Source organism: Bos mutus, chromosome X, assembly GCF_027580195.1.
Source record: "Bos mutus isolate GX-2022 chromosome X, NWIPB_WYAK_1.1, whole genome shotgun sequence".
NCBI lineage: Eukaryota > Metazoa > Chordata > Mammalia > Artiodactyla > Bovidae > Bos > Bos mutus.
In genome coordinates this window covers 66,942,507-66,957,116 of record NC_091646.1, presented here as the reverse complement: position 1 = coordinate 66,957,116, position 14,610 = coordinate 66,942,507, and the positions used below count along the sequence as shown (strand labels likewise).

Here is a 14,610-nt window from a genome sequence, read left to right as displayed (position 1 = left end):
GGAAACCTTCTCAGTGCCGAATCTGTGCTGAGCCTTGGAAGCACAGAGGGCAACATAACAGGGAGGAAAAATAAATAAACAATTAAAACCCGCAGATTACGAGCCCTATGGTAACTCCCCCAGCGGAGAAGCAGCGCAGACGCCTGCACACGCCACTAGCAAGGGGGGGCTGGGCAGGGAGGCGCGACATGGGCTGCATCGCTTAGAGTAAGGATCTGGCCTGAATACCCTGAGCGCTATCTGAGCAAAATAATTTGGGCTAGCAAACCAGACTGTGGGATATCTACCACGCGAAAAGCCAGCCCTAACCTAAGATACTGCCAGGCCTGCGCACGGAACAAAGGACTGTACAGAGATAGCCGGCTGCAGACCGTCCCCCTCTGGTGACAGGCAGCCAGAGCCGGAAGGGGGCAATCGCAGCTCCAGAGACGTTATCTACAAAACTGAAAGCAGGCTTCTTTGCTAACTAAAACTTCTTGGGGGTCTGGAAGGTCAACATCTGCCTGAGAAGTTGCGCTGGTTGTACACCTAGTTAACCAAGCGGCAGGCAGGAGATAAGCCGCAGCAGTTGTGCTCGCCAAACACATCACCTGAGCTGCTCGGACCAGGGAAGGGCACAAAACGCAGGCCCAACCGAGTCTGCACCTCTGAGGACTACCCAAGTGCCTGAACCTGAGCAGCTTAGACCTGGGAGGTGCAAGCAGCCCTGGGCCAGCTGCAGATGGTTCCCGGTGGAGCAACCTAGAGCCTAAGCAGTGTGGGCAGGGAGGCTACACGGGCCATGAGCAGGGGCAGGCCCAGTGTGGCTGAGGTACTGCGAGCACACGCCAGTGTTATTTGTTTGCAGCGTCCCTCCCTCCCCACAGCGCGACTGAACAAGTGAGCCTTAAAAAAAAAAAAAAGTGTCCACCACTGTCCCCTTTGTGTCAGGGCGAAAACCAGACACTGAAGAGACCAGCAAACAGAAGAAGCTGTAACAGAGGGAACCACCTTGGAAGCTACAGGCAATAGATTAAAACCCTGTGGTTAGTACTGAATACATAGGAAGGGGGCCTATAGATCTTGAGAAATATAAGTTGGACAAAGGAACTAGCCGAAAATGAACTGACCCCACAATGCCCACAACAAAATCAGAGAAATTCCTAGATATATTTTTACTATTTTACGATCTGTCTTTTTTTGTAATTTTTAAAAAAATTTTAAGTCCTCTATTATTCCTTTAATTTTCACTTTTATAACCTATTACTGCAAAAAAAAAAAAAAAAGACCCTATTTTTTTTTTTTTAAAAGCAAACTTCATATGTATATTTTTTATAATTTTGTGACCTTGTTTTTATTTTCTTTTTTATTTAACACTGTATTTTTGAAATTCCAAACTCTACTCTAGATTTTTAATTTTACCTTTTTGGTGTTGATTATCAATTTTGTACCTATTTTTTTTTAATAATTTTTGTGACTTTTTTTCTCTCTCTTTCTCTTCTTCTTTTATATAACACTGTATATCTGAAATTCCAAACACTACTCTAGATTTTAAATTTATGCTTTTTAGTATTTGTTATCAATTTTGTACCTATATTTTCTTTATAATTTTTGTGACTTGTTGGTTTTTGTTTGTTTGTTTTTTTTCTCTTTCTTTTCTTCTTTTTTTTTTAACATTGTATTTTTGACATTCCAGACTCTACTCTATATTTTTAACTTTTGCTTTTTGGTATTTGTTATCAATTTTGTACCTATATTTTCTTTACAATTTTTGCGACTTTGTTTTTTTTCTCTCTTTCCTTTCCTTATTCTTTTCTTTAACATTGTATTTTTGAAATTCCAAAATCTACTCTAGATTTTTAATTTTTGCTTTTATGTATTTGTTACCAATTTTGTACCTTTAATAACCCAATCTTCAGTACCCATTTTTCACTAGGGAGCGAGATTACTGGCTTGACTGCTCTCTCCCACTCTGGACTCTCTTTTTTCTCCATCAGGTCACCTGTGTCTCCTCCCATAACCCATCTCTACTTTACCCAACTCTGTGAATTTCTGTGTGTTCCAGACGGTGGAGAACACTTAAGGAATTGATTACTGGCTGGATCTGTCTCCCTCCTTTTCATTCCCCCTTTTATCCTCCTGGCCACCTCTGTCTCCTTCCTCCTTCTTTTCTCTGTATAACTCCGAGAACATCTCTGAGCAGTCCAACTGTGGAGTGCACATAAGGAAGTGATTACTGGCTAGCCCACTCTCTCCTCTATTGATTCCACCTCATCTCATTCGGGTCACCTCTAACTCCCTCCTCCCTCTTCTCTTCTCCATGTAATGCTGTGAACCTCTCTGGGTGACCCTCACGGTGGAGAAACTTTTCATCTTTAATGTAGATGTTTTATCAACGGTGCTGTATAGAAGGAGAAGTTTTGAAACTACTGTAAAAATAAGACCGATAACTGGAAGCAGGAGGCTTAAGTCCAAACCCTAACTCCAGGGAACTTCTGACTCCAGAGGAACATTAATTGACAGAAGCTCATCAAACGCCTCCATACCTACACTGAAACCAAGCACCACACAAGGGCCAACAAGTTCCAGGGCAAGACATACCAAGCAAATTCTCCAGCAACACAGGAACACAGCCCTGAACTCCAAGATACAGGCTGCCTAAAGTCACCCCAAAACCATAGACATCACATAACTCATTACTGGACACTTCACTGCACTCCAGAGAGAAGAAATACAGCTCCACCCACCAGAACACCGACACAGGCTTCCCTAACCAAGAAACCTTGACAAGCCACCTGTACAAACCCACACACAGCGAGGAAATGCCACAATAAAGAGAACTCCACAAACTGCCAGAATACAGAAAGGACACCCCAAACTCAGCAGTTTAAACAAGATGAAGAGACAGAGGAATACCCAGCAGATAAAGGAACAGGATAAATGTCCACCAAACCAAACAAAAGAGGAAGAGAGAGGGAATCTACCTGATAAAGAATTCCGAATAATGATGGTGAAATTGATCCAAAATCTTGAAATCAAAATAGAATCACAGATAAATAGCCTGGAGACAAGGATTGAGAAGATGCAAGAAAGGTTTAACAAGGACCTAGAAGAAATAAAAAAGAGTCAATATATAATGAATAATGCAATAAATGAAATCAAAAACAATCTGGAGGCAACAAATAGTAGAATAACAGAGGCAGAAGATAGGATTAGTGAATTAGAAGATAGAATGGTAGAAATAAATGAATCAGAGAGGAAAAAAGAAAAACTAATTAAAAGAAATGAGGACAATCTCAGAGACCTCCAGGACAATATTAAATGCTACAACATTCGAATCATAGGGGTCCCAGAAGAAGAAGACAAAAAGAAAGACCATGAGAAAATACTTGAGGAGATAATAGTTGAAAACTTCTCTAAAATGGGGAAGGAAATAATCACTCAAGTCCAAGAAACCCAGAGAGTCCCAAACAGGATAAACCCAAGGCGAAACACCCCAAGACACATATTAATCAAATTAACAAAGATCAAACACAAAGAACAAATATTAAAAGCAGCAAGGGAAAAACAACGAATAACACACAAGGGAATTCCCAAAAGGATAACAGCTGATCTTTCAATAGAAACTCTTCAAGCCAGGAGGGAATGGCAAAACATACTTAAAGTGATGAAAGAAAATAACCTACAGCCCATATTATTGTACCCAGCAAGGATCTCATTCAAATATGAAGGAGAAATCAAAAGCTTTACAGACAAGCAAAAGTTGAGAGAATTCAGCAGCACCAAACCAGCTCTCCAACAAATACTAAAGGATATTCTCTAGACAGGAAACACAAAAACGGTGTATAAATTCAAACCCAAAACAATAAATAGCAACGGGATCATACTTAACAATAATTACCTTAAACGTATATGGGTTGAATGCTCCAACCAAAAGACAAAGACTGGCTGAATGGATACAAAAACAAGACCCCTACATATGCTGTCTACAAGAGACCCATCTCAAAACAGGGGACACATACAGACTGAAAGTGAAGGGCTGGAAAAAGATATTCCATGCAAATAGAGATCAAAAGAAAGCAGGGGCAGCAATACTCATATCAGATAAAATAGACTTTAAAACAAAGGCTGTGAAAAGAGACAAAGAAGGTCACTACATAATGATCAAAGGATCAATCCAAGAAAAAGATATAACAATTATAAATATATATGCACCCAACACGGGAGCACCGCAATACATAAGATAAACACTAACAAGTATGAAAGGAGAAATTAACAATAACACAATAATAGTGGGAGACTTTAATACCCCACTCACACCTATGGATAGATCAACTAAACAGAAAATTAACAAGGAAACACAAACTTTAAACGATACAATAGACCAGTTAGACCTAATTGATATCTATAGGACATTTTATCCCAAAACAATGACTTTCACCTTTTTCTCAAGCGCACATGGAACCTTCTCCAGGATAGATCACATCCTGGGCCATAAAGCTAGCCTTGGTAAATTCAAAAAAATTGAAATCATTCTAAGCATCTTTTCTGACCACAATGCAGTAAGATTAGATCTCAATTACAGGAGAAAAATTATTAAAAATTCCAACTATGGAGGCTGAACAACACGCTGCTGAATAACCAACAAATCACAGAAGAAATCAAAAAAGAAATCAAAATTTGCATAGAAACAAATGAAAACACAACAACCCAAAACCTGTGGGACACGGTAAAAGCAGTCCTAAGGGGAAAGTTCATAGCAATACAGGCATACCTCAAGAAACAAGAAAAAAGTCAAATAAATAACCTAAGTCTACACCTAAAGCAACTAGAAAAGGAAGAAATGAAGAACCCCAGGGTTAGTAGAAGGAAAGAAATCTTAAAACTTAGGGCAGAAATAAAAGCAAAAGAAACAAAAGAGACCATAGCAAAAATTAACAAAGCCAAAAGCTGGTTCTTTGAAAGGATAAATAAAATTGACAAACCTTTAGCCAGACTCATCAAGAAACAAAGGGAGAAATATCAAATCAATAAAATTAGAAATGAAAATGGAGAGATCACAACAGACAACACAGAAATACAAAGGATCATAAGAGACTACTATCAGCAATTATATGCCAATAAAATGGACAATGTGGAAGAAATGGACAAATTCTTACAAAAGTACAACTTTCTAAAACTGGACCAGGAAGAAATAGAAAATCTTAACAGACCCATCACAAGCACGGAAATTGAAACTGTAATCAAAAATCTTCCAGCAAACAAAAGCCCAGGTCCAGATGGCTTCACAGCTGAATTCTACCAAAAATTTAGAGAAGAGCTAACACCTATCCTGCTCAAACTCTTCCAGAAAATTGCAGAGGAAGGTAAACTTCCAAACTCATTCTATGAGGCCACCATCATCCTAATACCAAAACCTGACAAAGATGCCACAAAAAAAGAAAACTACAGGCCAATATCACTGATGAACATAGATGCAAAAATCCTTAACAAAATTCTAGCAATCAGAATTCAACAACACATTAAAAAGATAATACACCATGACCAAGTGGGCTTTATCCCAGGGATGCAAGGATTCTTCAATATCTGCAAATCAATCAATGTAATACACCACATTAACAAATTGAAAAATAAAAACCATATGATTATCTCAATAGATGCAGAGAAAGCCTTTGACAAAATTCAACATCCATTTATGATAAGAACTCTCCAGAAAGCAGGAATAGAAGGAACATACCTCAACATAATAAAAGCTATATATGACAAACCCACAGCAAACATTATCCTCAATGGTGAAAAATTGAAAGCATTTCCTCCAAAGTCAGGAACAAGACAAAGGTGCCCACTTTCACCATTATTATTCAACATAGTTTTGGAAGTTTTGGCCACAGCAATCAGAGCAGAGAAAGAAATAAAAGAAATCAAAATTGGAAAAGAAGAAGTAAAACTCTCACTGTTTGCAGATGACATGATCCTCTACATAGAAAACCCTAAAGACTCCACCAGAAAATTACTAGAACTAATCAATGATTATAGTAAAGTTCCAGGATATAAAATAAACACACAGAAATCCCTTGCATTCCTATACACTAATAATGAGAAAACAGAAAGAGAAATTAAGGAAACAATTCCATTCACCGTTGCAATGAAAAGAATAAAATACTTAGGAATATATCTACCTAAAAAAACTAAAGACCTATATATAGAAAACTATAAAACACTGGTGAAAGAAATCAAAGAGGACACTAATAGATGGAAAAATATACCATGTTCATGGATTGGAAGAATCAATATAGTGAAAATGAGAATACTACCCAAAGCAATTTATAGATTCAATGCAATCCCTATCAAGCTACCAACGGCATTCTTCACAGAGCTAGAACAAATAATTTCACAATTTGTATGGAAATACAAAAATCCTCGAATAGCCAAAGCGATCTTGAGAAAGAAGACTGAAACTGGAGGAATCAACCTGCCTGACTTCAGGCTCTACTACAAAGCCACAGTCATCAAGACAGTATGGTACTGGCACAAAGACAGAAATATAGATCAATGGAATAAAATAGAAAGCTCAGAGATAAATCCATGCACATATGGACACCTTATCTTTGACAAAGGAGGCAAGAATATACAATGGATTAAAGACAATCTCTTTAACAAGTGGTGCTGGGAAAACTGAACAACCACTTGTAAAAGAATGAAACTAGAACACTTTCTAACACCATACACAAAAATAAACTCAAAATGGATTAAAGATCTCAACGTAAGACCAGAAACTATAAAACTCCTAGAGGAGAACATAGGCAAAACACTCTGCGACATACATCACAGCAGGATCCTCTATGATCCACCTCCCAGAATATTGGAAATAAAAGCAAAAATAAACAAATGGGACCTAATTAAAGTTAAAAGCTTCTGCACAACAAAGGAAACTAAAAGCAAGGTGAAAAGACAGCCTTCAGAATGGGAGAAAATAATAGCAAATGAAACAACTGACAAACATCTAATCTCAAAAATATACAAGCAACTCCTACAGCTCAATTCCAGAAAAATAAATCACCCAATCAAAAAATGGGCCAAAGAACTAAATAGACATTTCTCCAAAGAAGACATACAGATGGCTAACAAACACATGAAAAGATGCTCAACATCACTCATTATCAGAGAAATGCAAATCAAAACCACTATGAGGTACCATTTCACGCCAGTCAGAATGGCTGTGATCCAAAAGTCTACAAGTAATAAATGCTGGAGAGGATGTGGAGAAAAGGGAACCCTCTTACATTGTTGGTGGGAATGCAAACTAGTACAGCCACTATGGAGAACAGTGTGGAGATTCCTTAAAAAACTGGAAATAGAACTGCCTTATGATCCAGCAACCCCACTGCTGGGCATACACACTGAGGAAACCAGAATTGAAAGAGACACGTGTACCCTAGTGTTCATCGCAGCACTGTTTATAATAGCCAGGACATCGAAGCAACCTAGATGTCCATCAGCAGATGAATGGATAAGAAAGCTGTGGTACATATACACAATGGAGTATTACTCACCCATTAAAAAGAATACATTTGAATCAGTTCTAATGAGGTGGATGAAACTGGAGCCTATTATATAGAGTGAAGTATGCCAGAAAGAAAAACACCAATGTAGTATACTAACGCATATATATGGAATTCAGAAAGATGGTAACAATAACCCTGTATATGAGACAGCAAAAGAGACACTTTTGGACTCTGTGGGAGAGGGAGAGGGTGGGATGATTTGGGAGAAAGGCATTGAAATATGTATAATATCATGTATGAAATGAGTCGCCAGTCCAGGTTCAATGCACAATACTGGATGCTTGGGGCTGGTGCACTGGGAAGACCCAGAGGGATGGTATGAGGAGGGAGGAGGGAGGAGGATTCAGGATGGGGAACACATGTATGCCTGTGGCGGATTCATTTCGATATATGGCAGAACCAATACAATATTGTAAATTTAAAAAAAAAAAAAAGATCACAACACTGAATATCAATGTATTACTGTATCTTCAATTTAATAAAAACAGGTTTTTATGCATCTGCATTTTCCTAGAGGGGAAGTTCATAGCCTTTATTAGATTCTCAAAGGACCTATTGCTCTAAATAAAAGTTTAGAACCATTATTATGAACTTTTATTCCCCCTACTATTAATTACCAATTCAAATCAGTATGTCAATGGTTTAGAGAATGTTATTTATTCAACTATTTCAGAATGAGGGGTCCTCTGAATTCCTCTTCTCAATCCCCAGTGCCACTTCTGCAAGTGGCAGAAGACCTTTGGACCTAGAAAGGTTTTAAGACGTTTTTATTTCCACTCCTATCATTCACAGCCCATGTTTAAGCTTCATCTTTTGTGTGTGTGTGTAGTTCAAAAAAAAGTATTTTTATTTTTTAAATTTTTTATTATTATTTTTTTTTACTTTACAATATTGTATTGGTTTTGCCATATATCAACATGCATCCACCACGGGTGTACACGTGTTCCCCATCCTGAACCCCCCTCCCACCTCCCTCCCCATACCATCCCTCTGGGTCATCCCAGTGCACCAGCCCCAAGCGTCCTCTATCCTGCATCGAACCTGGACTGGCGATTCGCTTCTTATATGATATTATACATGTTTTAATGCCATTCTCCCAAATCATCCCCCCCTCCCTCTCCCACAGAGCCCAAAAGACTGTTCTATACATCTGTGTCTCTTTTGCTGTCTCGCATACAGGGTTGTCATTACCATCTTTCTAGATTCCATATATATGCGTTATTTTATAAAAATTTTTATAGAAATGCTGCTATTCTCCACCACTTCCTTAGAACCTTTTCTACTTTCCCAGATGATTTTAGAACCTAGCTTACTTTTCCTCCACTCTAATTCCACCTCCCCAACACTGGAAAATACTACACTCAGCATCAATCTCAGTTCTCCTACTCCTATACTTAGATCAATAAGTAGTATCAGAAGAGATAGAATACAGTTTTACCCCATCAAAAATTCATGTGAACTTCAATGTAGCCTATGTTGTTCCTAGAAAACTACTACCAGTAATAAACTGGGCTCACAAAGTAGAGGTAGTATATATTCAAAGGGATCAGTCAGTCAGTTCAGTCACTCATCAGCTCCTTGTCACCAGCAGAAAACCTTTTGTAAAATGAGTGTTTGATTGCATTAAACTCCCTCTTCACCAATCTTACATATTGACCTTCCTCCATTGCCTCTTTGGAGCAGTTTCTCAGAGCTATCTGAGGTGCTGTCTCCCAAGCTCTTGTCCTCATTTGTGCATCTTTTTTTGTCGACAGTTATGGCGACTGATGAAGGGACCCACAGTGGACTTTCCTCTTTCACCTGAACTCCATGAGGAATCAGAGCTTTGGTACCAGCAGCAGCCTCTTGCACCCATCTGATGCCCCAGGGAGTGCAGACGAATTTGGGTAAGACTCGCCTGGTTCTCAGATCTCCCATATTAGTTGAAAACCTTAATTTTACTTGGTGGTGGAGCAGGTTACCTATCCCCTCCCAGGCAAAAGATACTTGCAGGGGGAAGGGCAGATGAAATATACCAGGGCATACCTACTCAAGGTCCACATGCAAAGTGGGGCTTGGAGTGGGGATCAGTTGAAATATACTGAGAAATACCTGTGTAACTGAAAGATACTTGGTGGGAAGGGTCTGGATGAAAGAACACGGGGGTGGGGGAGTGCTGGTTCAAAGATACCAGGGAATACCCACCCAGTGGAAAGGTACTGAGGGGGAGGCGCTAGTTGAAAGATACCAAGGTTGCTCAGTTGGAGGAGACTGAATGGTCTGTGCTGAGTAGTTTGCATGCCAGGTAAGAGACTGATGTAATGCTTTTCCTCAGTTTGGCTGCATTAATAGAATTTGTCAGGATAAAAGTGAAAGGTGAATTTTATCCATGACAAATTCAATTTAAAATGCGAAATAGATCCTCTCAAATACAGAAACAAGGGGCATCAGAAAGCAGCTTCTAACACTCCAGCCAGGGTTAATGAAGTGAAAGTTGCTCAGTCGTGTCCGACTGTTTGTGACCCCACGGACTTAGAACTTGGTTCTACGTTCATGGAATTCTCCAGGCCAGAATACTGGAATGGGTAGCCTTTCCCTTCTTCAGGGGATCTTCCTGACCCAGGAATAAAACCGGGGTGTCCTGCATTGAAGGCAGATTCTTTACCAACTGAGCTATCAGGGAATCCCAGCATTATGTGCATACAAAACTTATACTTGCAAGTACCTAGTTAATTGGGGAAATTATACTAAAGGAAATCTCAACCTAAAATGTCCAAATTGGGATTCTTATGATATTCCAAGGAGAAGGAAACGGCAACCCACTCCAGTGTTCTTGCCTGGAGAATCCCAGGGACAGAGGAGCCTGGTGGGCTGCCATCTATGGGGTCGCATGGAGTTGGACACAACTGAAGCGACTTAGCAGCAGCAGCATGATATTCCAAAATTGCTATTTTTACAGGCACCATTAGAAAAAGCCAGCTGTAAGATCAAACAGACTGAATGGATTGCTTACTTTGCTATCTAGAAGGTTCTGAAAGAGGAAACAACACAGTAACTTCTTTTCAGGAAACCAAGAAGAAATTGCTTGAAACTACACTGGAGCTAAAAAAGGCCACTAACTCTGCCAGGTCACAGGTGTAGTGGGACTGGGAACTCACATTTGGGGAATTTATGCCATTTGGTTTTTGGCTTCTGGGCATCTCTTTGCCATCCTCTTGGGGAACTATCATTTGGCTTTTGGTTTCTGGGCATCACTTTGCTGTTTCTTCTGTTAGGCTTTTGACTTTGGGGCATCTCTTTGTCTTTTGTTTTATTTGGAGTGATGTAGGAGACAGGACGGAGAAGGCAATGGCACCCCACTCCAGTACTCTTGCCTGGAAAATCCCATGGACAGAGGAGCCTGGTAGGCTGCAGTCCATGAGGTCACGAATAGTCGGACACGACTGAGCAACTTCACTTTCACTTTTCACTTTCATGCATTGGAGAAGGAAATGGCAACCCACTCCAGTGTTCTTGCCTGGAGAATCCTAGGGACGGGGGAGCCTGGTGGGCTTCCATCTATGGGGTCGCACAGAGTCGGACATGACTGCAGTGACTTAGCAGCAGCAGCAGCAGCAGACAGGAAGAATAAAAGAAAAGCAGGCCATGGGAAGGGCCACAAAAGAAATTTATAATTATTGATAAACTGGATGTTATATGGCATGAGACTCTTGGAACAAGTCCAGAGGGAACAGTTCATTATCTTGAAAACAAGATATGATTCTGGAGTCGGTAAACCTATCCCAGACTGTTTCTCAACTGGCGTCTCAGAGTCACATGTTTTACGTATCTGGTGGAAAATCTATAGATAAGAATATCAGTCTTAGTTACTGATTTGTTACTGTTTCCTAATTGCTCAATGGTTAATGATCATTTTGTTCTTTGGCCCTGAAAGCCACATGAGTTATAGTTTAACTCCCCATATATTCTTTCATTCATGGCTGAAAGTATAATAAAGCTGGCTTGGATTCAGTTTCAGCACCTTCACCTTGGAGCATTGTTGGTCCCCTGATCCCCGCTTTTCTCTGAATTCTTGTGTCTCGTTTCTCATTCTCTCACCATACTGCACTTTCGCCTGTTTGTTGAGCTTGTCTCGACAGAGTGTGACTTCTGGTGGTAAGGTACTGGTTTGGTTTGGTTACTTTCGTTTGAGTGTACAGATATCAGGTACAAATTGCTCGAGATAAAATGGAAGCACTTCCTGTAAGGTTCCACACCACACCCGGGACCTCTTTGGGAAAAATTTTAAATGACTGGTCAACCTATAGCTATGATCGCATGACAAAGAAAAATCGCCTAAAATTATCAGACCTTTATTGCCACAGGATGGGAAAATGGACTAAAGTTCCCTTATGTCCAGGTTCTCCTATAATCAACAGTCTAGGGCTGCTCAAACTAAGACTTCCACTTGCCCATAGGGGCAATCCCTGCTGGGACCAGGGTAGACCCTTACTCTCAAGGACAATTTGAGCACTATCTGGCCTAAATTTTGGTTATGAAACTATGACTACAGAAAAATAAAGATGATTTTTGACAGTGTGGTCACAATATTCTTTAGACTCCAGAGAAAGCTTGAAAGAAAAATTATCTCTTTAAAACTTCTGCCCTAAGAGAATAACTCCTATTATACCTTGAGGACCAGAGCTCTCTGAATCACTTATCTTATTTAGACCATCTCTGAATTCCTTAGACTGAAGGAAAAAAAGGGAACAAAGCCTTTTTAAAATTTTCCTATTCCAGCTGTTATTTACAATTCAGTTCAGTTGCTCAGTCATGCCCAACTCGTTGCGACCCCATGGACTACAGTATGCCAGGCTTCCCCGTCCATCACCAACTCCCAGAGCTTGCTCAAACGCATGTCCGTCAAGTCAGTGATGCCATCCAACCGTCTCATTATTTACAATTAGTGGGTTTTATATTGTGATACGTGATTTATGATTAAGTTTACAAGATGAAGCTCGATCTTGCAGTGTGCCTGCCAGGATATGTGTATGTCTCAGTATGTGTTTTTGTCTTTGGATAATATTGCTGAGGTTAATTTGTAAATGAGTTCTAATAATCTTATTGGCCTAAAGAAAAGTAAGCAGTTACAAACCAAACAACTCTAAATACAAGAGAAAACAACGTAAATGAGTTTTAGATTCAGGTGAACTGGGAAATATTCAGTATTAAATGAATAACTTATTAATGTTTATTTGCTGATCTAACTAATATAGACAGGTCTAAGAATTATTAACATTTTTAAGCACAGTATTTTCATTGTGCCTAGGTTTAATATACAAATATGTCAGCAAGGAAAGTAACTCAAGTGAAGAAACTTTTAAGGAAAGAAAATGTAAATGATATAAGAGCTTTGAGATAAACTCTATTAAGAATAATTACACTTTAGGAATGTTTGTCTAAAATACTCTGTCCAGATTTTGGTAGCCTCAATTTCTAGTGGTGTGGTAAACTAAGTGATGAAAGTTTATTGAATAGCTAGGTTATTTCCAAACAAAATAAGATTCTGAAACAGTGACTACTGAAAACGAATTTCCTCTTACAGAGAAACTAAAGAGATTTTGGACTATTAATGAATAATGTTTGGTGCCATCCTGAGACGTTTCCTATAAGAAAGCAAATGAGTTTTTGTTGTTGTTGTTGTTGTTGTTTTTAGAAATTATCACTGGCAGGGCAGTCCCAAGATGGCAGAGGAATAGGTCAGGTAGACCACTTTTTCCCCCACAAATACATCAAAAGATCATTGCAAGTGCAGCAACTCCCACAGGACAACTTCTAAATGCTGGCAGAGGATCCCAGAAAGGCAAACCAATCTCCTCAGAATGAGGTAGGGCAAAGGATGAAGACAGAAAGGGAGACAAAGGATTTCAGGACAGAGGTCCATCCTGGGGAGGGAGTCATGAAGGAGAAGTTTCCAAACAATAGGAAACCCTTTCACAGGCAGGGTCAGTGGGGAACTTAGGAACCACAGAGAGAAGCATAACTGAGAAACTTCACCACAGAAATTGTGCCAAATGGCAATTAACAGTTGAGAAGTGACTCACACACTCATGTCCACCCATATCAAGTGGGGTCTGCGTATGGAGGCGTGGGCTGCATTGTCGGTCCTCAGGGAAAGGACCAGGGTTGAATGCCATGAGAACACTCAGAGGGGGCTAATGTGACATACCACAGACAGAAAGGGGAAAACCGTGGGATCACCAGAGAAACAAAGGACCATTACCAAAGGAAGGCTCTAACACCACACTCTGACTCCTGGCACGCTCACAAAACAAAGGATCGCACCCTAGTGAATACTGAAGTGGGGAAAGCTGGCTGCCATTTACGGCCTCAGAGGCAGAGAGGCAGGCGCACAACAGCCAGAGGCAGAAGGCAAGGGGTGGCTGCAATCTCAGCCCCAGAGATGGCATCTGCCACCAAGCTGTAAGCAGATCGCTAGTTGCTACCCATGTCTTCCCGGGATCTTGGACAGCTCAGATCTACCAGGAGTCAGGAGTGTCACAACCTAAGACCAGCTCCTCTGAGGAGACACATGGTCCACCTGGGACTATGCCCTTGCAGCTCACCCGGGAGCCCAAGTGGCTTTTCACTGGGAGGTGCATGCTCACCTTGGGCTGTGGCAACGCCCATGTGCTTCAGTCACTGCGAGTGCTCCACACATACGCCAGTGGTGTTTGCAGTGTCCCTCCCTCTCCAGAGCACAACTGAGAATTAATCTCCAAAATATTCAAGCAGCTCATGCAGCTCAATACCAGTAAAGTAAAGAACCCAATCTGGAGAAGGCGATGGCACCCCACTCCAGTACTCTTGCCTGGAAAATCCCATGGACAGAGGAACCTGGTGGGCTGCAGTCCATGGGGTCGCTAAGAGTCGGACACGACTGAGCGACTTCACTTTCACTTTTCACTTTCATGCACTGGAGAAGGAAATGGCAACCCACTCCAGTGTTCTTGCCTGGAGAATCCCAAGGACGGCAGAGCCTGGTGGGCTGCCATCTACGGGGTCGCAGAGTTGGACATGACTGAAGCGACTTAGCAGCAGCAGCAGC

The 14,610-nt window shown here is 40.5% G+C and overlaps 1 protein-coding gene and 1 long non-coding RNA gene across 3 annotated transcripts in view; one reads left to right on the top strand and one right to left on the bottom strand.

The window, feature by feature from the left end:
- Nucleotides 1-14,610, bottom strand: part of ABCB7 (ATP binding cassette subfamily B member 7) — a 166,117-nt gene that overhangs the window by 132,789 nt on the left and 18,718 nt on the right. The gene's annotated exons all lie outside the window — the stretch shown is intronic.
- The window catches only part of LOC102280463 (uncharacterized), a 32,946-nt gene that overhangs the window by 339 nt on the left and 17,997 nt on the right, over nucleotides 1-14,610 (top strand). The window contains exon 2 of the long non-coding RNA XR_314789.2: nucleotides 9,299-9,430. This is a non-coding gene — a long non-coding RNA (uncharacterized lncRNA). The remainder of the gene's footprint in view (nucleotides 1-9,298; nucleotides 9,431-14,610) is intronic.